General features: G+C 45.3%; 1 protein-coding gene across 10 annotated transcripts in view; it reads left to right on the top strand.

Moving 5' to 3' along the window:
• Nucleotides 1–1,432: 1,432 nt before the first annotated feature.
• THRB (thyroid hormone receptor beta) overlaps nucleotides 1,433–25,284 on the top strand; it is a 337,445-nt gene continuing 313,593 nt past the window's right edge. For 4 of the 10 annotated variants that reach the window (XM_084794672.1, XM_084794682.1, XM_084794681.1 and 1 more), the window contains exon 1: nucleotides 5,310–5,447. The gene's annotated coding sequence lies outside the window, so the exon portion shown is untranslated. Of the gene's footprint in view, nucleotides 4,273–4,915; nucleotides 5,066–5,309; nucleotides 5,448–25,284 lie in introns of those variants that run through there. The other 6 variants (XM_084794673.1, XM_084794677.1, XM_084794688.1 and 3 more) reach the window with 3 other exon arrangements.

The raw sequence follows: 25,284 nt of genomic DNA, 5'->3' as shown, positions 1-25,284 counted from the left end.
TTGTTTCACTGTGCTTCTGGGAAACATTAAAAATACCTGTGAGGTACTTATGACCTGAACATGCATTTAATAAACATGAACTACTAACTACATGCTCTACACAGCAACATGCAGTATCTTCTGAACCTACAATATGCTCCTGGCTTCTGCCACTTAACACACACACACACACACACACACACACACACACACAGTCTGTTGTACATGACTATCCTCCAAACCACACAACTACCATAATTGGGAGTTCAGCTGTGTGCCCTTGGAACAGCTTAGCCTAGCTGGGCTGGTTGACTGTTTGCCTGGCCTCCTAGAAATGTGGGGAGAGTCACAAGACTGTCACCTGTTTTTACTGCCTCTTTGGGGAAGGGCTAGAGTACATAGGCCAAGAAAGATAAGGTAGGGGCCTCCATCCAGGTGGCTACGGGAAATCCCTCATCCCTGATGAGGAAAGACTCTTGGGGTACTGCCTTTTGCAGGAGGAACACCCACACTTTTGTGAGGAACCCCTCACCTATAAAGTGCATCTGTTTGTTGTTGGGGCCTTAGGAGGAGGGAGAGCTGTTTACATTTCCACAAGGGAAGGAATTCTAGCTATAGGGCCCAGTCCTTCTCAAGGGTCAACTTCACGAGTAGGTGATCTGTCCTGTGGTCCTGATACAAGGCTTAGTGGTTCTCAACCAATGAATCACAACCCATTTGGATCGCATATTGGATATTCTGGATATCAGATAGTTACGTTACGTTACTATTCATAGCAGTTGCAGAACTAAAGTAGCAATAAAATACTTTTATGGCTAGGGTCACCATAGCATGAGGAACTGTGATAAAGGGTGGCAACATTAGGAAGGGTGAGGAACCCAGGGCTCTGGAGGCTAACACTTACTGGACCGCTTCTGTCATCAGATTGATTTCACTAACGATTTCATCTTTGAACTTGTGTTTTGTAAGGGAAATCTGATGCAGGACCTTGTGCGTGTGCACAGGAAATAGAGAAGGCATGTCTGCTACCATTTCCACTGGTCCTTCAAATGTAAAATGCTGGTATCCCGTGAACATGGAACGTTGAGGACTGTGGATTTAAGCGACATCCAGATATGTATGAGGTAAGCATGCTCCACTGAGAACTGAGGAAGTAGGACACAGCCAACCCAAGAGGCCGTGATCTCCATCCAAGCAGAACTAGCTGCCTGAACCCACTTAAGAGCAACTAAGGATGCCTCCGAGTACTTTCTTACTCGTGGTCACTTCCCAGAATTCGCTAAATGATGACACTAAATGAAGACACGGAAGGAAAGGACTTTCTCACACAGCTCTGTGCCAAAGGTCCGGTGTTGGCATGCAAAAAGAGCATATATCAAGAAGTGAAACAGAGGGTGCTTTGTTCTGCGTTCCCACTGTTCCAATACAACAAAACAATGCATATATATGAGCTGAAAAAGATGAAGAGTGCAACGTCGCCTATGAGTTAAAACCTCTTTAAACTGCGTTGTGAACTGGCATAGGAAAAAAATAGATGAATTGTAAAGCGTGTGATGATAATTTAAACATTTGTTTTTCTTTACTTGGAATACTAAATACCACACAAGAATGCCATGACAATTCCAAAGACAGATGGCAGAAGCAAAGACAAAAAATTGCTTTGTATTTTTCTACCACCTTGACAATCTTTCCTGAGTTCATTTTGTACTGGGACTAACAAATGACAGGTCGGAAGCTTTGACTTCCCTTGGTGCCCAGTAACAGTCCCATTCAGCTGCCCTCTGAAGCCACTCCCCGCTGGCCCCCCTCCTCTCCTGCGCTGTCTTGGCTTTCTTGCTTTATCTGCCTGGCAGTTTATAGTCAGCCCTCCCCCATTTTTGAGCTCTCCATCTTGAAGTCGATCAACCACAGGCTGAAGGCACTCTACTCGGGGAAACCCGCATGGGCCCTGAGCACACATGGACCTTCTTTCCTGGATGTTAATCCGTTAATACAGTATAATACCTATTTGCATAGCATTTTAATCTAGAGGTGAGTTACAGGTCAAAGAGGGTTAAGTGTTGGTTACATGCAAACACGATACCATGTGACACACAGAGTCACAGCTGTAGTAGATCCCAGTAGTTGTGAGGGACTCTGGGATGGCATCCATCAGTTTCGAAACTGTCATCTTCCCCACATGGACTGTCATGAAAGGCAGGGGTGGGGGTGGGCGTGGGAGGGGGGGTAGACTTTGAATTTTAGCCAGCTGTGATTGGGGCCAGAATGCCTGGGGCCTTCATATAGCGAACATAAAGATTTAGACTGCAGGGCTAAGTCAGGAGGCAGAGGGGCAGCCCCCAGGGATGGCTGTTGGGTTAGCAAGATGATTTAATGTTCCACCCCCTCAGAAAAAACATCTGTCCACAACTTCGTGAGCCTTCAAGAGTGTGGATTCTTTGAGACTGTGCCCACTCCACACCTCTAACTCCCCATGGCAACTCCTTGCCATAATCACCGTCCTTTAAATCTGGTCAATTCTAACATCAGCTCCATTTCTCCAACTGGATTCTGATTCCCCGGCACGGTAGCCGGAAACAAAGCTCAGTTAGGCAAGTAAGACCTTCACATCAACCTAAGAAATCTGAGCAGTGTTCACAAACGCAGGCATTAAGAGACAATATTTTAAAGCTCGACAGGAACACAATAGCCACCCACAATGAGCCTCATTTCACCATGTTAAATAAAGATGCATTCAAACTATTTGCACGCACGGCTGGTAGTGCTGTGAACCGAGCCCACTCTTGTTGGGCACCATGTTTCATACTCTTTCTTGCCCAGTAGTTCCGCGGGAAACAAAGGAGTGGATTGCTTCCTTGGCGGGAGTCACCAAATTGAAATTCATAGCTGGGACAGGAGGATGGCTCAGGTGCACTGTGGTCATGGGTGTTCGGAAATAGCAACTGTGCATCACAGGTCAGCCAAGATGGGACTTGGGACTCTCTGTTCCCCTAGAATATCTTCTGGGTTCCTGAGCGTTCCCACGAAGACACTGTGTTGTAGGTTGTGTCACAGACGCTGCTGGTAACCTCTTAACCACCACTGCCCAGCTCTCTCAGTACCGGTTCAAATGAAATCCTACCAGATCTCCTTGTTTTGAGTGTTGAAATTATGTTAACATTGCTGCAGCCAGTCTAGCAAATTGTTGTGTCACATGACTTGTTTAATACTTTATAAGTGACTCTTATTTCAGATTTTTCCCGGGCAAAATAAAAACACAAAGACAAAACCATCGGGACAAAGGAAAGGAACCTTTTGTTGTTTTTGTTGCTACAGATCATTTTCAGTATGTACCTTTCTTGAGAAAGGATATAAGAAAAAATAGTTCCGAGTTATACGTTGGAAAAGTAGTAGTAAAATGTCCAGGCCCCTTAGGGCCGCTCAAATTCACCTTCATTATCTCTATTTCCATGCTGTTCACAAGGCTTGGCTCACTGGAAGACCTGGGCCCAGCTGTAAGCTGCCTGGCTTACCTGTCCCTGGTTTTCCTTACGGCCACCAGGGGGCTGTCTGGGTGGAACAGAGGCGGAGAAGTGGCAGCTTTCCTCCAGACCAACCAAAACATCCGAAGGCAGCTTTGGAGCAAAGCCCAGGAACTCGCCTGCAAAACAACCCTCACTCTAGAGCCGGCAAGTTCTTGGTAAGGCTTCAGTCGGGGCGAAGATTAAAACACAGATTTCTTGCGAAGAATCCAAAGGGCAACCGAGTCTGTGCAAGCCGCTGGGAAAGGCAACATTCTCGCCCCAAAGCGGCTAACCGTGGCTTCAGTCCTGCTGAAACCTTTCTCTGGGCAAGCAGGGAAAGCTTCGGATTCACCACAGTTGTTAGTTTCCTGGACAAAGGTGTCGGCCTCTCTCCCTTCTCCTTTCCTGCCCAAGAGACGCTGGGGGGAAAAAACCTTATCACCCGTGGGAAATCTAGAAAACTCTTTAAAATAATCTAGACATTATTCCCTCCGTTGAGATAGACAGGCTCAGAATACTGCACTGTTACATGAGTATATTGAAGAAGGAATTTCGAGGCGTTTTTTTTTTTTAAACAGTGTTCATTAGAACAAAATTGTATTCTGTCCTCAAAGTGGTTTTGTCGCAATTGTAACTTCCCACTGGCTGCGTGTTCTCTGAGTACTGGGCATTTTTCCAGTAAAACCTACCTCTGAGGCGCAGCTGGGAGACAGCCTGGGTCATCTGGAGCAGAGCACAGTCGCCCGCTCTGTTTTCTCCCAACCTGAGCTCTTGGCCTTCCGGACTTGAGGTATGGACATTTCAGAGCTGTGTGCTTGCAAGAACAGAACCCTGTTGGGATAGAGATTATTTTTGTCTTCTGGTTTTATTTGTATATTACCAGGACAGAGACAAAATAATGGGGTGTCCCTTTAAACCCTACTTGTGGAACCAACTCAGCACACTCTTAATAGGGTGTGCTAGGCGGGCAGGTTAGCTTTGGGAAAGCAAGGCATTTTCCAGCGGTGTGGGGAGTACAGAGCGGCCGGAAGCCAAGGAGTATCTGAGTGCCCCGTGGTACCGCACGCGCCACAGGTGGTTTGGGGGCGGACAGAGGAAAGCGGTTACACCTGCCGCGCCTGTCGGGAGGACCCAGAGGGTTGTGCTCCTGGAGCTCCCTCCGTCTCTTGTCATTCTTCCCCCACCCCCACCCCCGTCACGTTCCTGCCTCTTCAAGTACAGGAATGACCGCCCAACTCGAACCTTCGCGCGGCTGCAGTTGGGTGGGAGGACGCGCGGCCACCAGACCCGCAGTTATGTGACCCCAGGGAGGGCGGCGCACAAGGCGCCGGTACTGCGGGGTCGTAGCAGAGGACCCCCGCACCTAGGCGGCAGGTGCGCAGGCACAGGGCAAGCGAGTGGCGGGCTGCTCTGGCGGAGACGGGGTGCACTGCCCGGAGGCCATTTCGTCGCTGCGCCTCTGGCAAAGCCCGAGTGGCCTGAGTCTGCCAGGGTTTCTACGCGAATTGGACCAGCCGGAGGATCCAGAGGGGAAGAAGGTCAGCGGCTCGCACGCCGGTGTGGAGCTGGCGCCCCATTCTAGAGTAAGGCTGCGCGTTGGGTCCCCGGGAGGCGGGGACTCGGGCCCTCCACCTCGCCGCCCGCGCAGGTCGCGACAGAGCGGCCGCCAGTGTCCTGGGACCCGCGCCGCGCTCTTCGGCGCCAGAGGATAGTTGACAGGTCAAGGGAGTCGAGCTCGCGGGGTAACCCGCGCAGCACGGGACCCGGTGGCGGAGGGGGCGGAGCGGGGAGGAGACTGCGGCTCGGCCGAGCACGGCGCAGCCTCGGGCGGGCGGGCGGCCGGCGTGACGCGGCGGGATTAACTTTGCATGGCTAATGCGAGCACCACAGCGGAGGCCACCGGCTGCTCGGCCGCAGCTCACCCGCACGCCGCCTCGGGGCGCCACCGCCAGGCTCCTGGCTCCGGTAACGTGGCGCGGCGGGGATGCAGGGTGGGCGGGATGGGGGGGGGGGCATACAGGTCCTGCGGGCCGGGCGCGGGTGGCCAAAGCCGCGCGGTGTCCCTGCCGCGGGCCTCTGCGTCCGGTTCCTCTCGGGCTCGAGCACCCGGGTACAAGGAGCTGAAGCCCGAACCCTACTAGGGGTAGGCACCTTGTGAAATGGAGTTTGTCATCTTGGGCGCCGAACCCAGTGGAAGTTTCCGTGGGGAGGAAGTTGTAGGCATGAGGGTTCGGAAGAGGCTGACAGGCGCGGGGGTTGCTGGTTTAAAGGGACTGTGGCTCTCCTGTCCCCTTCTTTTTTGCTCCTGCCCCGGAACACCAGGGTTTGGAAAGGCGAAAGCTCCAGAGGTTAGAGTGCGCTGGGCAGTGCCTGGCGATTCTGCCTCTCACCGCCTCCGCGGGCTCGCTCCAGAGTCGCTCTTTCGCTTCTTTGCTTCTCTTGACGCAGCATCTTTTGGGGTCGCGCGGGTTGGGGGTGATCCCAGTGGTGTCAGCCGTGCGTCCCATGATCGGGAAGACGTCTTTGGAGAGTTTCTGTTGCTAGGGTCAGTTGTCATTTTGGAGGAAGATTTCCCGTGACCACAGTGGGATTATTATTATTGGAGCTAATTCTGAAAGCCTTCTGGTTTGTTTTTAAGAGGGAGGGGGGCGGAGTGTGTATACGTGGATTGTTTTTGTTTTTAATTAAAGGCTAGATGTATGATTTTCTCCAAATGGGAAATTTTAAAGGGTCTATTAAGCATTCCTAAAGTGAGTCAAATAAAGAAAGGAGTACCTGGGCAGTCAAGTTCAACCTCCCTTTTTGCCCTTTCCACACACTTGGAGAATTCAAAGGCTATGTTGAATCAGAAAATAACACTGAATGAATTTCCCCCTTCTTCGAGTGTGGTTGGTCCTAGGTACTAGTGATCGGTTTTAAAGATCTGTTTGAAACTGAACAAATCAAGAATTCCTTGTTCAATGCATGAATAGGAGAGCACAGCAGTTTTGTTCATGATGAATGCATTTAGTACCATAGACCCGACAGGCAGTATCTATATGGTTTGGCTCTGGTTCTTTCTGTTTGTTTATACTGTAAAGAAATATTGCCGATCGGTATTGCAAAGAATAAAAATTTCTTTATGGTTAAAAAAAATCTATGATTCATTCTGAATATTCTGGATGACTGATCTCTCTAATTCACTTCAGCTTGTTATTTCGAGTTCTGAAAGAAGTCATGCGCTGGGAACCATTAATGAAAAAGGTGTTTGAGTGGGAAGTATTTTGAACAGAGGCAGACGTTAGGGTGTTCTCATGCTTATTGGTTGAGCTTCAATTGACCTTAGCAGAAAATAAGTAAAAAGTGCTTTGCTTGGGCCATTTTTATGTGAAGAGATTGGTGAAGAGCAATTTATGGCTTGCCCATATTAACAGATACTATTAGAATCCTAATTTTAAATGAATACCGAAGGTTTATTATATCCTGGAAATGGAAAATCTGCTTCATTTTGTGAGTAAAAGTAAATGATTTTCAGAACTGTTCTTGTTTGGTTTTCTTTTATTTTTTTTAAAGGAAACAATTCTTGTTTTGTTACAATGTAAAAGCACAATCTCATTGACATGGGGTATTGGTGTATAAAGTAACTGGCACTAAGGGGCAGGGATAAATATTCGACCTCTCTGCTTCCAGCTTCTTTGTGGCAAACTCCGTTATAACAAGAGATGAGCTGCAACTCCCCTGTGATCCTGCAGCACTGGAAAGGGGTGATTTGCTCTCCCTGAATCTGGAAGAATACTTAGTACCAGTAGACACTGGGTAATTTTTAATTGAAAAAATTAGAGATTCTGCCCAAACATTGTCTTCCCCCAAATGCCTTACTGAGTACTTCAACCATTGCCACTTTGGACATGCCAAAACCTGATGATGTGTGAACACACACACACACACACACACACACACACACACACACACACACACGTGTCATCAATCTCTGCATTTGTCTCTCACACCCTATTGCTCTCCATCTTGTATAATTAATTCTCCAAGTTTCTCCTGCCTATGTAGAAATCCTCCACAGTCCTCTTGCCTTACCCATTTCTAGTGCCCTTGATCCCTGAAGATCTTGACCTTTAGTTGGAGGCATTTTAGCAGAATCCTACTCTTTCCAGAGGTATTGTCAGACCAAGAGTGGAGCCCCAGACCCTGGACGTTGCTGCATGAATGTAAGGCCTTCTCACACCCTCAGCTCATGGCAAGGCCTCCAGCTCCGACAGCTCTGAGGGGACCACCTGACAGTGGTACTGTTTAAGCTATATGGTGGCTGGAGAGGGGGAAATTGGGCCCACTGGGTCTAACACAATGTAGAGAAGGTCTTGGTGATAGATTTAGAAATAACTTGCTCATTTCTGTGTGCTCTTAGCTAACCAGCCTTTGTCTGTGATTTCAAGCTCCCTTGTGACTTTCATAAACATATTCTGACCCAGGTAACTGTGAGGACTATCCTGCTATCTGAGTTTTCAAGTGACTAGAGTTTGGTGCCTAAAGGGTCATCTTCAAATTATTATTTATGCCAATTGTTGCCAACTCAGAACACAAGGGAATTGCAGTTGATAGTCATGGTACTTTATTTTTATAGAGAACCAAGTTTTGGAAATGTATCTGAGTTATACTACATAATACAAACATACCTTTTATTTTTACATACTAAAACCCTGCAAAACAGGGCTGAAGAGATAGATAGCTCAACAGTTGAGAGTGTTCGCTGTTCTCACAGAGGACCAGAGTTTAGTTCCCAGCACCCATGCCAGGCAGCTCATAACTGCCCTAACTCCATCTCTAGGGCATCTGATCTCTGGGGAACTCTTTTGAACTCATTGGGCATCTGTACTTGGATGCATACACCCTCACACATATACATGTATTGTAAACAATATATAATTAAAATGACTCTTTAATTTAAAAAAACCCTACAAAATAATGTCAGTATTTTAATAGTGGAAGGGGGAGACAGATCAATGTTTTGGAGAATGAAGAAGATAATTAGATCCAAGTCCAAAGGGCTTACTGCTATAGCATGTTTACGTCAGTGCTAAGTTTTGTAGTAGTCAATTTAATAGAAAAAATGGCAGTGGTGGGTGGGGGGTGGGCGGCAGGTGTCTATCTGAAATTGGTATCCAGGAAAATGGATCAGATGCCATTTGCAAGATGTTTGCCATGGCACCTGACAGCATCACGGGAAATAAAGCGGAGTTCTTTATGTGGCCGCGTCTTTGACAAACTCTCAAAAGGAGACAAAAGCAGAAGGCATAATGAAGAAAAGAATCCTAATGTGAATTTCTCTGTGGGGCTGAGCTGCCGTGATCCAGTGGTTCAGGTTCTGACATAAGCCTCAGTACTTAAAAAGAGCTCAGAAAAGGAGTGGGTTGAGTGGCCTACATGTTCACTAAGCTAAATTTCTCCACTATCTCCAATATCCAGTGTGCCAGCCTGGCTTTCCTCTGGAGCAACTAGAGAGGACAGGGCAGCTGGGTGTGTGAAAATGACCCTATAGCCCTAGACTTCCTGAGCAGAGACCCCTAATGCCTTGTGCCCTGATCTTTGTAGCTCTGTCTTTCAGGGCTGTCTGTTTCCTTCTCTGTTCCACCTCTAAGTTGTGAGGAGAGCCTGTGTGTGGGCTTGCCCGTCCCCATGCCGAGTGCCTAGAAAGACCTTGGCACGTGGGCACTGTTGTTGGAAGCGGATGGGTTGAGACAGGGCAGTGCTGCTTCTTCCCTTCCATGTCAGTGTGAGCACCACCTTTCAACATGGCTTGGCCAAAAGTGAATGTCTGGATTGCATCAGGAGCCAGAACACGTGACTATTTCTGTGATTAGAACTTGAGCTTGTGTCAAAGCCGGAAAAGCAGCGCATGGCAAGGGAGCCTCTTGTTTGCTTGAGAGTCATTTTCATGCCTTGATTTGCTCTCTCAGTCTGCAGACATTTTATTATCTACCATGTGCCTGGCTCTGTTACCTGCTTTGAAGTTCAGGGTGTAGCCAGTGACAGGTAGAACAATGTGTTTAGACTAAGCCCAGCTATGCAGCAGTGTCCTCCACTGAGGAAATAGACATGCCTGTTGGACTTTCTTCTAAGACCCCATTGGCTGAAGGTGGGGATGGGATAAAGTCACTTTATCTGTAAGAGCTGTTTGTCTTGTGGTGTAAACCCAGCCAGGATCCACCCATGGAAGCTAAGGGACTTGAATGTGTTCAGGCCAACATGTTTCGGACGGAGCACGTTCACTTTCCACATTAAGTTCTGAAACTTTCCAATGTGTTATAAAACTTGAGCAGATACCACAGGCAGAACACAGGGTCACAGTCATAGGCTTCCATGTCCTTCCCTTAGAGTTCTAGTCAGCTGACCGTTAGAGTGATGACCGCCTCCAGTGCTGGGGTTCTTGGGTCTCTAGTGCCCTTTTCGCAGGGAGGCCCTGGAGACACTGTGTGCTGGCAGCTCTTGGTCAGTGATAGAAAACCCAATATCTGTGATGACCTTGCTAGCTTTCCTAAATTGATAGTCAGAAGGGCCTGGATTTGAACCTGAACACTGACAAACCGTATCTAGGGAAGCATCCCGTGGCCTCTTCATCACCACAGCCAAACATCCTCACAAGGCACACCCCAGAATATGTATCCAGTGGCCAGAGATGTCCATGGCACATTAAATCTGCACAATATGTATATCTAGTCTTAAAACCCAGAGGCTTTGGCCAGAAAATATAACCTTGAATTTCTGCTAGGCAATGATTACCAAAATGAAATGATATTTATGGAGATGTTTTTGAAAGACCGAAAAAACCGAAGGGCAAATTCATGGTCCAACTTGTGGTTTGAAGATGTTTCTGGCCTACACATCTGAAATCCATTTTTATCTTCTTCATAACTAGATATCATCTTCTAGTTTTTATTCTTCTGGATCCTGTCTTACCAACAGTTGCTCTATTGCCACCTGATGGTAGGAGCATGCTCAACATTTAGGGACGATCGGATTAAAATAAATTCAATTACTTACTCAAGTTCCTGGAGCCAATGGAGGGCTTAAGAGGCGCTACTGTTCTTTTATGTGGTGCAGAATTTAAGGAACTGTGGGGCCCTGAATAGTAAGTGAGCTGAAGTCAAACACAGAGTGCAGGTGGGCAATTGGAGGCCCCGGCATGCATTTCTGTAAGGTCAGCTGAGCAGCAAATCTAGGGTCAGTAAGGGACATTCAGGAACATAGGGAATAGACTGGTACTTCAACATCTGCTGCTTCCATGTGCTCAGGATGGCTCAGATACTGCCCTCCACCTTTATGTTTTCTCAGGGTCCAGCAACATGCCTGGGCCCAGCAAAAGAATGGCTGACGCTAGCAACCATGCTATTCCCCGACCTGTTTCATCTTTTTCTCACATTTCCCTACCGTGTGCATCAATGTCTCACCAACTTGCATGCCCAAGCTTGCAGGATCTGTCTCTGTGGCAGGCATGTGTCATGTTCTCACACAGAGAGGCAAAGGCACTGCGCATGTCAGGGTGTGCAGTGCCACCCATGCTGGTGTCCCAGGCCATAGATCGTGCTATCTCTTTCAGTCCTTTCTCTGACTCTCGGGTGTGTTGGTGGAGCCTGACTTTTACTATTAGCTTATTGGGTTCTTTTCCCATCATGTCTTGGTAACCCTGAACAGAGCAACTTAATGCAAAAATCTCAGAGTCTGTTTCCACACTGGTATGTGTTAAGGATGTACAAGGGTAAGGAGAGGAGGCAGCTAAGCCTATGCCACCACCATATTCTTCGAGTGAGTGTGTATTCGTGCGTGCATGTGTATGAAGCAACAGATGGCCAGCGTTCCTCAGGAGAGAATGTGAGCCTGAGTGCTTGGTTTGCATTTTTAATAATCAAGCTCATTCATTTTAGTCTTCCTACATTTCATCGTGAATGGGACATGTTCTCTTTTTTATTAATTATTAATTTTTACATATACATTTATGTTATTACACATATATACAATAAACTACCTATACAAACCATGACAAACAATCAGGAATTATATAAATGTTATCTTCTTAGTGTTTTGGCTATTTGTATTTGACAGCCTTGAAGAAAACATCTTTCCTATCTTGGTGTGTCTAAAATTCTGAATGTAAATCAATCTCCATCACATCTTGTCATTATCGACTTAAAACATCTATCTAGACCTAAAAACATCTTAACCCCTAAACAACTAAGCTTTATTGTAAAACTAAGCTACCTGGTCTTCAACTCCATACGAGACTTGAGAAGGAATAAACCTGATTACCTGAGTATGCTGGGAGTGCAGGTCAGTAGCTTCCCAAATGAGAAGATGACAGAGACAGTTTGCTGCCTGAAAAGATATGTCTCTTTTGATGAAAAACAAACAAACAAACAAACAAACTGATTGATACCACCACAGAAGTATTTTACAATGATTTTAAAGTCCTGTTACACTAAAAATATAATAATAACAGTGCACATCCCTTTGTGACTTGTTTTCTAATGTTTAAAGTAGTAATTTGCACAAACCAGAGAATGGTCCGCCCTGTGGTATTTCCCTTCACCTTTACAGTTCCATCTAAGCCCGGATACAATTTCTGCTATCTTCCAGAACCTGCAGATCCTGACTAATGCACATATATCTGAAATGGAGCCACAGAAGGAAAAAGTAGAAGGCTACATACGTTGTCTGATTTTTTTCCCTTAAAAACAACAACAACAACAACAATAACAGCAACAAAAAGGACCAAAGGAAAGGCATTAACACAGAATGCCACTTAAACAAATAAACTATGGCCTTTGAGATTGATTTATTCTGCAGCTTAGTCCTTATAAGGAATTCAACAAATACCTTTACTCCCGAGGCCTTGTAGGGCATAAAATCCCATTTATTTAGGTTGCTAATTTTGTTGTACACTCTGTAGATACATAATTACAAGTTGAAGGTATGCTTGGAAGTGCATTTCACATGTAATACTTACTATTATTTAGGAATATGTTCTCATGATGGGCACAGTGGTATGCATACATGTAATTCTAGCACTTGGGGTGCTGAGGCAGGAGAATCATAAGTTTGAGATCAGCCTTGCCTGTGTTTGTCTCAAACCAAAAACAAACAAGCAGACCACAATTGAAGTTTCCCTTGAAAAAAACCTTTAAGGTATGCTTTCCCCCCGGAGTCTCCATCCATCCATCCATCCATCCCAAGTGAACTGAGCATTTGCTAGGTGCCAGGAGTGCCAGGTCAACCATTTAATGATCTTTGCTAAGGAAATGTGCAGAGCTTCTTGGGACACTGGACAGGAGGTGACAGTGTAGTGCAGTGTGTCTCAATAGCAGAAAACATTAGTATTTAGGGCCGTATACTTCTTTAGTGGGAGACTATCCTGTACACTGTAGATTGTCAGCATCACTGCCTTCCACCCACTAGTGCAAGTGCTACCAGTTGTAACTGCCAAAAGTGTTTACAGAGTTTGTATAATGGGTCCAAAGCTACTATAAATAAAGACCACTGGCACAGAGATGAGGAGCCAGGGCTGAGTGGTAGGAGTGTGGGGATTTGTGTCCTGGCTTAACATGGCTTCATGGAGTGAGTATTCAGCTTCTGCCTCTGTAATATGTAAAGATGGAGCACACAGTGTAAGGCATGCCTGACATCCCGGTTCTGTCATGCTTTAGGTAGCCATAGAACAGAAACACTGACAGTGGAGAAGCACTTTCAGTATTGATAAGTCCCGCGAAGTGATCAGCACGGTGTCCAGTGGGAATGTGTAGCTAGGGATGGACAGAAAGACCAGGAGATAACACAGGAAGTGCGGGTGGTGCAAAGCATTGTGAAGCCTGTGTAGATTCTGGTGTATGCGGTGGACAGCAAGGGAGGCTGCTGGGCCAGGCAAACCTCAGGTGCAGGGTCATTTCCTGGCCGAGGGACGAAGACTGGCCAAGCCTCGGCTGTTCCTGTGGCCCGAAATCTTTGGAAACCGGCTTCAGTTTCTCCAACATGTGAGAATTTCTTGTCCTAATTCTGATCATATGCTTAGCAGGCTGATTTTATATTTGAGGGAAGTTCAAGTCTAATCTGGAAACAGATTACGTGTGATACGCTCTTTAAGATGTTTTCAAATGAAGCTTAAAGATTTGTTTTCAATCTTCTCCGTGGTTACGTGTGACCCTACAGGACGCTGTACCTGCGTTTCTGGTGTCTGATAGAAACATAATTGCTCCTTTGTGACCAGAGAGAAACAATACTTCTGTTGTATTGAGACATTACTTAGTATTGAGTGCTGATATTGGGTCTGAGATTTTATTTCTTTAATCAAAATAATAAATGGGTGGTGAAAATGAATGAATGAATGAGAGGATGGCATTATAGACACATCACTTAATTACAAATAAAAGCAGTTTTAATAAATACCTTAGTTTACCAGAGCTTGAATTTCCTACTCATAAAATGATAATTATGGGTAAATTAGGTGATCTTATTTATCTCTAGCCTCAGAGTTGGTAAGAATTTTCTGTAATGGTCCACATAGTGGGTATTATACACTCTCAAAACATACAGGTTCTGTGGAAGCTTCTTAGGTCTACAACTATGGAGCAAAAACAGCCATAGATGATGTGTAAGGAGAGGGGCATGCCACATACCATTAAAACTTTATGGATTTTGGGTTTTTGTTTTTGTTTTTGTTGTTGTTTTTAGTGTGGTGGCTTGGAGAGCTCTGGTAGAAATCATCACACTGTCTGAATGAACTTTGCCATGAGGCACGTAGGTAGATTTTTGTTGTTGTTGTTTCATAATCACATTAATTAATAAAAAGCAACCAGCAAATTTAATTTCAACCTGTAGTTGATTTTACTCAATATATTGGAAACATTGACAAGTGGACAGTATGAAAATATTAGTAATGTGTTTTAATTTTCAGCATCTTTTAAACGGCATAAGTACGTTGATAAACGTGCCAGGCAGCAGAAAGCCAGAGCTGACTCTTGGTATGTTGACAGCTGTTGAACTCATTCCCTGAAGTTAGGCCTTAAAGCTGTTCAGATGGTGAATTTTGTAAGTTTGATTTATAAATGTCGATTTTCCTAGTATTTGTTACTAAAATTGGTCATCTCCTTTTTAGTTATGAAAAAATATTTATTTATTTTTTTGTCCCAACTATAAATATCCCTTGTCACATATTCGTCATGGTTTGTAAAAATACCCTCTAAAGGAACTGTAAGAGGTGTGAATTATAAGCACAAAGCAAGGAAAAAGAAAAGGAACTCCCTTCCAATCATAACTCTATATAGATTACCTTCTTGAAAACCTTATTACCTCTTATCAAAATATTTTATTCTAAGAAAGAAGTAAGGAAGACTGAGGGTGTTGCTCATGGGTCCAGGGTTGCCTAACAGATATGAGACTTGGGGTTCAGTTGTCAGTAAAAGGAAGAAAGAGGGAAACAGACATGGCAGCTGATCCATCATCAACAGAACCGCGATCGAGATCTGTAGGAAGGAATTATGGGATGCACTCTGCTTTCCTGTGCTCGGCTATCGTGCCTGCTGAGTCTGTCTCTGCAAACCATTACAGGTTGGAGTCGCGGTGTGAAGCAGTTGATGCAGATAGTGTCCGTTTCAGATGCAGCTGTTCTTGGTATTCTGATGTGCAGAAGTCAATCTCTCTGCCCTTTTCCCTAGCTAGTGGTAGGAACCCCACGGGCAGGCTCCAGTGATATCTGTAATAGAGCACGGTGGGAGGTTATGGCCTCCGAGATAGTGGAGGCATGGATGACCCTTTGTCTTGGATCCATTGTGAGCTTGACACTGGAGAGATGGAGATCGGGGCCTGGATGCTTGTAGCAGAATGGGCATCTGCACGAGCATCCAAGGCAGTCAATGCAATGCCTATCACTGCTACCTCCCGGCCATGACACATCTGGCTAGTTACTTACTAGCTTTGAACTTTAGTAACAGTAATAGAACACACGTACACACACGCACACCACAGTCACTCGGTAAGGGCTGAGCCCTAATGCATCTTTGCCTAGCACACTGGAAAGCCCTAGCTTTAGCCCTTAGCTTGAAATAAAAGAAGAAAGAGTATGTATAGAATCAAGTGGAAATTCGTTCTGATTCTGTCCTGCAAATGCATGTCACTTCTGTGAGTGTCCCTCACCTTCTGTGTACAGGGAACACTATGTGTTTAGGTCACTGAGTGATGTTTGTTTCTTTGTTGTTCAGTGTCAAGAGTTCCTGTTGGTCAATGAGGTGTTTCTTCATTAGATTTGAAGTTCTAAGAGGTCAGGACTCGCTGCTTAGCCAGTTCATGGCTGTCCCGGTGAAGGCACACCCAACAGGCAGGTGCTCAGTAATGTTTTGCTGGTGTTTTGGCCAGCCACACATGGGCTGTTTTCATATAATTAGGATGAATCTAAATTTAAAACGAACACCCCAGTGTCCTCAGATGACCCGGCATATACACTTACAAGGCCCGCTGGCCTGCGGTGTGAATAAGAGAATAGTCTGGCCTGCAGAATAGCTTGGCTGTTCTTTTCTCTTATAAAAAGAAAAGAGAGAAGAAAAAAAACCCTCCACAATCCAATCCCAACAGACCTGAGATAGAATGCCTCTCTCCACAGGGTTGGAGAGAACTCAGAGTCCCAAGCTGGAATTCTCCATAAAGGCGAGATGTGGCAGAGTGCGCATTCTGCTGAGCTGTGAGCACAGGCTCCATGGTGGCCTATGTGGACAAGCTAGGTAGCCTCAGTCTCAACGTATGACATCAAGGACTTGATGAGGTGACAAGTTCCTGCTGGGCTAACATCCTGAGACAGATGTCAGACGACCTGCTCTCACACACACACACACACACACACACACACACACACACACACACACACAAATGAGACAGAGATTGGGGGCTGGGGAGCATAAGGAACTTTTTGGCAACAGAGTGACTGTAGCATTTTTCTAGATCCCCTTATTAAGGTGTTTAGTGGTACAGAATTCCCACTACAGGGAAGGTGAGTGATGGGGCATCACCCTGGGGAATCTTAAAAATCATGTTTTTTCATTGCTTCCCAGTGTTTAAAATAGCAGCTTGGGTTTTGTTTTTGTTTGGTTTTTTTGGTTTTCCCTTTCTGCTGTTCTGGGGTTGTTTCTGTTTTTGTTTTTGTTTTGCCCACTGGCCATTCACTGAGGCCTCTGGGAGCTGTGGTGTTACAACAGCCCTTGCTCCTCACCCTGGCCTTATCCCCTCATTTGCCCCCTTCCTCGGAGCCACGTCCTGTTACTTATTAGAAGCCTTGTAGCCCTGTGGCGATTAGACCAGAGGGGCTGCAGTGACTAATAGGGATTATGCTTCTGCCCCCGGCTCCTTTGATCCTTCCTTTCCTTGAGCAAAAGACTTGGCTTTGCTTATCCACTCCATGGGAGGGGATGGAATGTGCCTGAAGTTATGTGTCTGAAGGTCTAGAAGTAGTGGGGCCTCCTCCAAGGCCTTGTTCTTGGTCCTGCACTCAGAGGCCTCCTCAGGCCATTCAGTGGGTGTTCCACACCCTCTGACTACAGTGCTCCCTGCCCATGCTTCTCCCTGCCCAGGTCTCCTTTAAGACTTGCCAGAGGACTGGCTTCAAGTACAAATTACCCTTAGTGGCATACTAGGGGCTGTGAGCCAGGGAGAGTTAACAGTCTCCAAGGGATGACAACCAGTGCCATTGTACCTGCAATGGAGTTCCAGCTGACAGGCACAGGAGGCTATTAAGGCTAGCCCCTGACATCTTGGGGCTGCCACTTTAGCAGACATGAGCAAACCTCACCTATGGGCAAAGGACAACAGCTGTTGGCCATCGGGAGACGAGGTGGCTAGGACACAGCAGTAGTGACCACATTTCAGCCATTCCTCATTGGCTTCTTACCATGCAGCATAGCCCAGACACCATCCCAAGGCTTCCCGGCCTCTGCTGGGCTTTGGCTTGGTTCTAAGCTGGCCCCATCAGCAGAGGTTTTCCCAGTATTAGAAATGGATCCGCTGAAGCAGGAGGCACACTCAGTCTTCCTCTGTAGGACCATGTCTCTTATACTATAGGAAAAGGTGAGAGGCTGGAGAAATGCATGTTCTTTTTCTCTTAGGAGCTTCTGGGGGGGAAATTTGCTAATCTCCATGCTGACCTTATGAAGCAGATAATTGTTTGGAACGTGGACAGCCCCATGTATTGTGGGATGCTTTAGCAACACCCCTGCCCTCTCCTCAGTGGGTGCCATGAGTGTTGACGCACACTCCAAGGTACACTAAGACACAGCCAAGTGCCTCCCAGGGCCTAGACTTGCTTTCGTTGAAGCTGCCGCCTTGAACCTTAGTTTAAAGTCTCAGGTTCAAGTGACTGGTTTGTCAGAGCCTGCTTCTCACAGGAAGGAGGAGGCAACACCACAGTTGATTTTGATACACCACTTGCCCCATATGCCCAACTGTCCCGAAGTGCCTCCGCACCAGGACACATGCACTCCCTGTCCCTTCCTCAGCTCTCTGCCCTCCCTGTCGTCACTGTGGACTGAGGCCATTTGAAGAAGGTGGCTTTCTGCGTCGGCCTCCTCTATAAAGGCTCTGGCTCTGTTCCACAGAGCAAACCCTGCCAGGGCAAATCAGCAAACCATCCTTTGTGGAAATGTAGAGTCGGCACTGCAGTTACATCCATCCACTGGCGTGTTTTCACTCAAGCCTGTATCTAATGCTACATCTGTGCCAGTTGCACATGTGGCTACAGTGGTGGGCAGCACACTCCCCATCCCTCCAGATACACTCACACCACAAAGACATCCAAGCAACATACTCAAAACTGTGCTATTATTTTACCAGCTTCTACATCCCTCAAGTTCTGGAAGATGAAACTTCAGACACCCAGTATCATCCCGGGAAGATCAGCATGTCCTCCACTGGGAATTCTAACCATATAGAGTGGAGTTATAAAATCATGTTTCAAATGACTGCCGCCTGCCACATGCATACAAAGTCTGAGTGTGGTATACCTTGACATTCGAGTTTCAGGGCTAACAAGTTCCCTAGTTGAAATGAACTGAGTGTCACACCCTCTGCTCTGCTGGCTTTTTGAGACCCGCTATTGCTTTGTCTTGGCCACCACATCCACAGCTAAGGCAACGCACTCCCCGGGTAGCTTTGGAGCAGGTGGCTTTGCAGTGTAGGTTATAGAGTCGGGAAATGAAGTGAGAACCACGGAAGAGAGAACTATGAAGTGTTGGCATGGCCACACACCCCCATGGAGGGACGTGGATTTCTTTGCTGCTGTGCACTCGGAGTTCTTGGGCCTCTGGCTTTAGCAGCATTCTCTGAATGGTGTTGGTGTGTCGTGTCCCCTGACTTCTGTGCCTCCCAGCCTCCTAAACTGGATGCTTCAGTCAGTTCTCAGAGGCTGTCCTCACAGTAACTGGACCTGTGCTCCCCTGAGCTGCTCAGAAATGCAGGGCCTGGCCTCCAAATCAAACCTGCTAAGACAGAATATGCAAAATCCTAAGTGGCTTCTTTGCACTTGGGAATTTAAGGACTTGTTAGCTTCTCTTAGTTAAGTAAAGAACACAAAAGCATGTTATCCACGAGGGGGCTATAAGACAACCCTGTTGAATATGGACTGCTCCCTGACAACTCATGAGTCCATATTGTGAGACACAATAGAAAGAAATTTCTAATAAAATAGAAAAAAAAACAAGAATAAGAAGTATCAGGTCTTTAAAATATTTGCTCCATTAAAAATATGAACACACATTCATGTACATTTACATGTACACAATATACCCATACATATGTGTGTGTATACAGATGCCCATACATGTATACACAGGTAACACATACATATACACACACACATAAGCACATACATATAGATACCCTTCAGTATGTATGTCTCAGGTTAATGCTACAAAAATGAAATAACAGTAAAAAAAATCACAAAATTCATTTCATTAGGTGGGCGCGGTGGCACACACTTGTAATCTCAGCACTCAGGGAGGCAGGAGCAATCGATCTCTGTGAGTTTGGGGTCAGCCTGGTCTACAGAGTAAGTTCCAGGACAGCCAAGGCTACACAGAGAAACCCCGTCTCTAAAAATAAAAATAAATAAATAAACAATAAACATAAAAAATAAAACCCATTTCATAAAGAACCAGTATATCTCTAAATGCACCGGCCTTTGTTCTTCCTGAGATGATGATTCACAGTCTCCTGTTTGGAGTCTTCAGTGAGATTTCTAAATAGGAAGTAAAAGTATAAATATTCCTTCCATTACACAGCAGTAATAATAAGAATTTTAAATTTTAATTTTAACTCTATCAAGGAATATCCAAAAACCCCAAAGATTATTTTAGAGCAACACCCATCTTCAATTAAGTAACAACTGCAGGCTGTCTGGTAAAGGCACACACTAGCCCCTGGTAACTTTGAACTCTAGAGAAGGCTCCAGTTTGCAGGAGAGTTGGATGTCCCAAATGCCCCAACAAGCGCAAGAAGTTACTTGGGACTTTGTCATTTGCATGTCTTCACTGTTTAGCATTGCATGTTATGGATGGGAATATAATGACAGGAACATTTAAGTTAATCAAAATTTTAGGAAATGTAAAATCAAAATGTGTTATTCAGAAATCACAATTTCAAATGGGCACAGAAGACGTTCAGATAGACTTTCCAGCCTGTCCCTTTGGGAGTCTATGTCAGATCACTGTCCCAGGCCGGGCAAGCCTGGGCCACCATGTGTGGAAGACGATGTCTAGGGGATGAGGCTCAGGCACTTGGCTGAGAAGGGTGCTAATGCCAATCAGAGATACAGTTCCCAATGCTGTCAGTTTTCAGACAGAGACTGTGCCAGCCACAGTGTGTCTTTCAAGGGCCCAGGAGGACCGAGAGCCCCTCCCCCGCAACCGCTCCAGCTTAGAGTAACTGAGCCCAGAGGGACTGACTTGACCCTGACCTGTGATTTTCTTGCAGAGTGTCAGAAAGGTACAGAAGAGTTAGTCAAAGTGGCATTTTGTTAAACATGGCCGTGAGGAACGCTGAAGGCTTCTTCTTCACTCTCATGTAGCATTCGCATTTTTACTCCTGTGCTTTTACTCATTTTAAAGAAACTATCTTGTAGGTAATGATACATATAAAGTGAATTCATGAAATTTGTAGAATTCTTATCTTTTTTTGTCTTTTTCTGTGACGGTCTCAGTATGTAGCCCTGGTTGGCCTAGAACTCACTGTGCTGACCATGCTGGTTTTTAACAGCTCTTCAGTCTTTGCCAAAAAAGTTTGAGAATGACGTGCCTTGTCCAAATTTGTAAAATTCTAACACATATTGTGCGTGTGCGTGCAGTGCATGTGTGTGTGTCTGTGTTAAATGAACATACTTTGTAAATCAATATGCAAAAGGGAATTGGAGATATTATAAATTATAACATTTGTAACATCTTACATTTCTTTATTTCTAAATAAAATAAGTATAACCCTCATAATATTTTGATAGCTCTTCATAAATAAAACATCAATTTGAATGGCATCAACTTGTAACTATTCGTTTCTCATAAAGTTTCTCAGGCTCTTCTTTTTTTTTTTTTTTTTTTCTAACTTGAGAACAAAAATGTTCTGACTTCCTGTTTGGGGACATGTACTTGATGTGTGATAGTTATAATTGGATAGAGTAGGAATGTTGCTCTCAAGACATGTGAGAACATGACCAATTATTTCAAGGTCTATGCTAAACACAACATTGTGTTTTGTGAACAGTGGTTGGGGCTGAGGGTGCACATGGAATGATGGTACTATCTTTAGTGATTTATCATAACTGATGTTCTTTTAACTAAAAATTGCAGTGTATTGGAGTAGGTCATTTTTTCCTACAGTGTGTTTGACAGCCTTCATAGGCTCATTGGGTCTGTAAGAAGAGCAGTGTTTTAATGTGTGCTGATCTGATTATATCTCCATGCACTTGGGTTGATGCTGCCCACCTGTAAGTGTTTGAACTTGGCCCTATAGTGGGAGTTCTACAGTGTTTGAGGCTTAGACTGGACCCTGTGCCTATAGTCCCAAGGCTCGCTGGATGCATGACCTGTGACATTCATCTGACCTAGCAAAATTTATCCATTCCTTGCTAAAAGAATTGTGCATTTGATTGCAGTGATTTTTTTTTTGCTTTTTTTATTCCCCTTGTTCCTATTTTTAAAAAAACCCACACAAAATAGTAGCCAAATTCTATTAAAAATTCTAGTTTTTAGTAGATTCAACTACAAATGTAATAATTCAACCAAAAATTCTAGTAGTTTACAAAGTCCAAAATAAAAAGTAAGCCTGCCCTGGCTCCAGTAACTTTGATAGCTGTGGGGCCCATATATTTCAAAAGTACAATACTACATCTCTTGACTTCTCTGTGTAGACCCCTGCACTTGGTTATAATGCCTGCTACAGACGACCAGCAAAGGTGACGGGCCACTGCCTCTATTTTCTTACCCTGCCATACTTAAGAAAGTCTAAACACCCAAGATGCCAGGCCCCTAAATTGATGGTGGAATTCTTAGAGTTTCTTCTGATTTCCTGAGACTAGTGTAAGTGAGCATGAATGATATTAAAAGTTGAAATGTGAAAATAGTAAGAACACTTTTGATAGAGTGCTAGATTATACAAAATAAGAAAAATATTTTCTTCAATTTGAAAGTGCTTATGTTGTGTTTATTTGTGCCTTATCATGAAATATAATTTATATTTCTACATGCACATGTAGAAAATAAACAGTAGTTCTGTTTGTTAGTCACTGTTTCTAAAAGCTTTGGTCAGACCCTTCACTAAAAGACAGGAACTGTGTTGATGTGAGGGGTGAGACGGGGCATGGGGACAAGCTGGTGCAGCTTCCACTGTGCCAGCAAGTGGAAAGCTCTCACATTGGGAACAACAGAGGCCAACTGCCATCCAATGGCTGCCTGAGTGCGAGCTTCTTAGTTCACTGAAAAATCAGGTCTTCCGTCAATCAGTGTGGTTGGCCTCCCTTGGAATCTACCAATGAAAAGGCCCCGAGTCTTCTTGTATCGTTACTTAACTGCCCATCAAATGTGGAAGCTCATAATTGTTTGCATTACAGCAAGTGACTGTCAGGTCCTCGGGACTTAAGAATGTGAAGAAAGACTGCTTTTGTACAGTTGAGTTTTGGCATTCTTTCCACTCAGTGATGAGTCACCTTCTTCAACAAGTCCAGGCCTTGATTTTGCCAAGACTGGCAGAGAGAGTGGGAGTAGACATTTGGCTTTGTGTTACAGCCCCATGCAGAGCTGACATTCTCTTTAGTAGGCTGGGGCACAAGATGAAGTTGGGCCAGGTGCATATGGACACTAGGCTGCCATGGACCTTTCAAGATGGTACCATTGAGGTAGATGGTACCTGTGTCTTCTGTGACCTTTTGAATATCTTTATTTGTCTCTTCAGGTAGAGTCACTTTATTATCAATAACGCGGAGCAAAGTGCGAGCCCATGGCCAAGTGGGATAACAGTGTGGGCTTCTCCACCAGTCAGTCTAAACAACCCAGGGAAAGGTCACTTAGCTCCTGTGAATGCATTTTTAATATTTTTTTTTCAGTTAGTGTGTAAAGCAATGGTTCTTATTATGGTGTTTTCACATGTCCTTTGCTCTTCGTCATCCCTGTGCTCCCCAGTCTCCCCGTGCTCTCTTTCCGGTCTCCTTCTTTTCCCTAAACACTCCACCTTGTGCCTGTGCCTTTATGCCATGTGCTATGTTTCGGGTCTCTTCCATCGCTTCCTTTAAGATACCTTCTCTCCCTCGTGGTCCCTTTTCTAACTTCACGCACACTCACCCTCAAACCCACACATCCACATACTCATGCACATCTAAATCTAGGTTCTACATAGGAGGCAAAATGCATGGTATTTGTCTTTCTGAGACTCTGATTTATTTTGGTTAGCATAATGATTATTACTTCCATCCATTTTCTGTAGGAATACTTTTAATCAAGGGCTATGGAGATGGGAAAAGATAAAAAGAAAAAAAGAAAAGAAAAAGAAAAAGAAAAAGAATCGGTTTCCTCAGCATTGTGCCTTTGGTCTGAAGACTTTGAGAGTATGGCTGACTTCTAGGTCATTTCTCCTGGCAAGGGTCTGTGTGTGTGTGTGTGTGTGTGTGTGTGTGTGTGTGTGTGTGTGTGTGTGTGTGTATGTGAGAGAGAGGGGGGGAGGGGAGGGAAAAGGAGGGGAGATAGTGTAGGAGAAGAAAAAAGGAGAAATTGAAGGATGTCCACAGTGAGCAAAGTGAGTTTCATTCATCATCTTCTTGGATAGCTGGAGATGTGTAAGCTGAGGATGGGAAGTGTTGTGAGGTGAGCAGCCATTTGCCTGAGTTGTTTTGGTGTAGTAACCACTGGCTAGAGGTGCAAATACACCAAGTGCATTGGACTTTTGTTTCAGTCTATCTGTGGATGTTCTGTCTTCACCATGAAGATGGAAGAAAAACCCTTGCCAAATGCCCCAAGATGACAGAGAAAGGGGAAAACCAAATTGGCCAGAACACAAGTATTACTGAGAGACCTTGAGAGACCGAAGCATTGAGTCCACACTAAGAAGACCTGGAGGAGGCTCAAGCTGTACGCTGCACTAGATGCAGGCTGGGGGTTCACGTTCTAAGATACCTCAAGTTGTCGACCTAGTTTGAGCACATAAGCAGTATGAGTGCCTGGGTGCCTGGGTGCCTACAGTGGCTTAACGTTCCACTAAAAGAATGACTTCCAAACACGGACCGCATACGGTCACCTGAAGAGTTTGTGTAGCACACATTGTTGGGCCAGGACCAGCCCATCTGATTCAGAAGTGCCAAGGTGGCCCTGGATAACTTGTCTCTCCAACAGGCTCTCCAAAGGTTCAACTTTAGAGACCACTGCGCTAGAAGAATGAGCTTGCCTGAACCATGGCCAGTCATCATTTTACTGTGACTCTTTCAGTCAGGCAAAAATCCAGAGTGCTGAGCAAGGAAACTAGGTGAGGAATACATGGAATAAAGATAAAGACCTCAGAGATGGAGCAGCTGCATCAGACCCTTGAAAGACTGTCAGTTGAAGAATCCTAGTTAGGTGTCTACATTGGATCAGGCTCAACCAGACTTTCAGATGTACTTCTGCTCTCCTTTTTTTTTTTTTTTTTAAACTAAATCTGCCATGGAGCTTGCTCAGTAAAGCCAGACACTGTCCGGAATACTTTTCATATGTTTATTCCTTTAGTCCTCACAACCACATTAGGAAGCATCTTTCATGACGGGGCTGGGATTTGCGTCTAGACAGTCAGATGACTGTTCCTTTCCTAAGCACCACAAAGCCCCGTCTCTCGAGCCAGTACCTCCTCTCTGACAATTGACTCTGAGCTCTCAGGAGCATCCCCAGGAGCTGGGGCCATTCAGTCTGTTCCTCTTCACAGCAGAGGCAGGTGGTCCTGTTGTGGTAAACAGTTCTGACGAGGGCAAGAGCCTGTGTGTGTCTGGTGTGTGCTGTTTAGACTTCTGTGCTACACAAGCGAGATGGGCAGTGAGTGGAGTTATTGTTGGTCACTTGGGATAGAGGATGACAAAGTCTGTCACTTGTGATGGGGTCCGAGAAATGTGCCAGGGCTTCAGCCTGTGGATAAAAGAGTCCTGTATGTGGACAGTCATGGGCAGTCCCCACACGTTGAGAGGGCCGGCTAGACTAAAACAATCAATGGTTAAAATTCTCCCACTATGAAAGCATGGGTTGCATAATTGGAAGCATCAGTCTTCAACAGATACATCACTTTTCTT

This window comes from Acomys minous (genome assembly GCF_964271855.1).
Source record: "Acomys minous genome assembly, chromosome: 9".
In the NCBI taxonomy this organism is placed as follows: domain Eukaryota; kingdom Metazoa; phylum Chordata; class Mammalia; order Rodentia; family Muridae; genus Acomys; species Acomys minous.
This window is presented reverse-complemented; position numbering and strand designations above follow the sequence as displayed.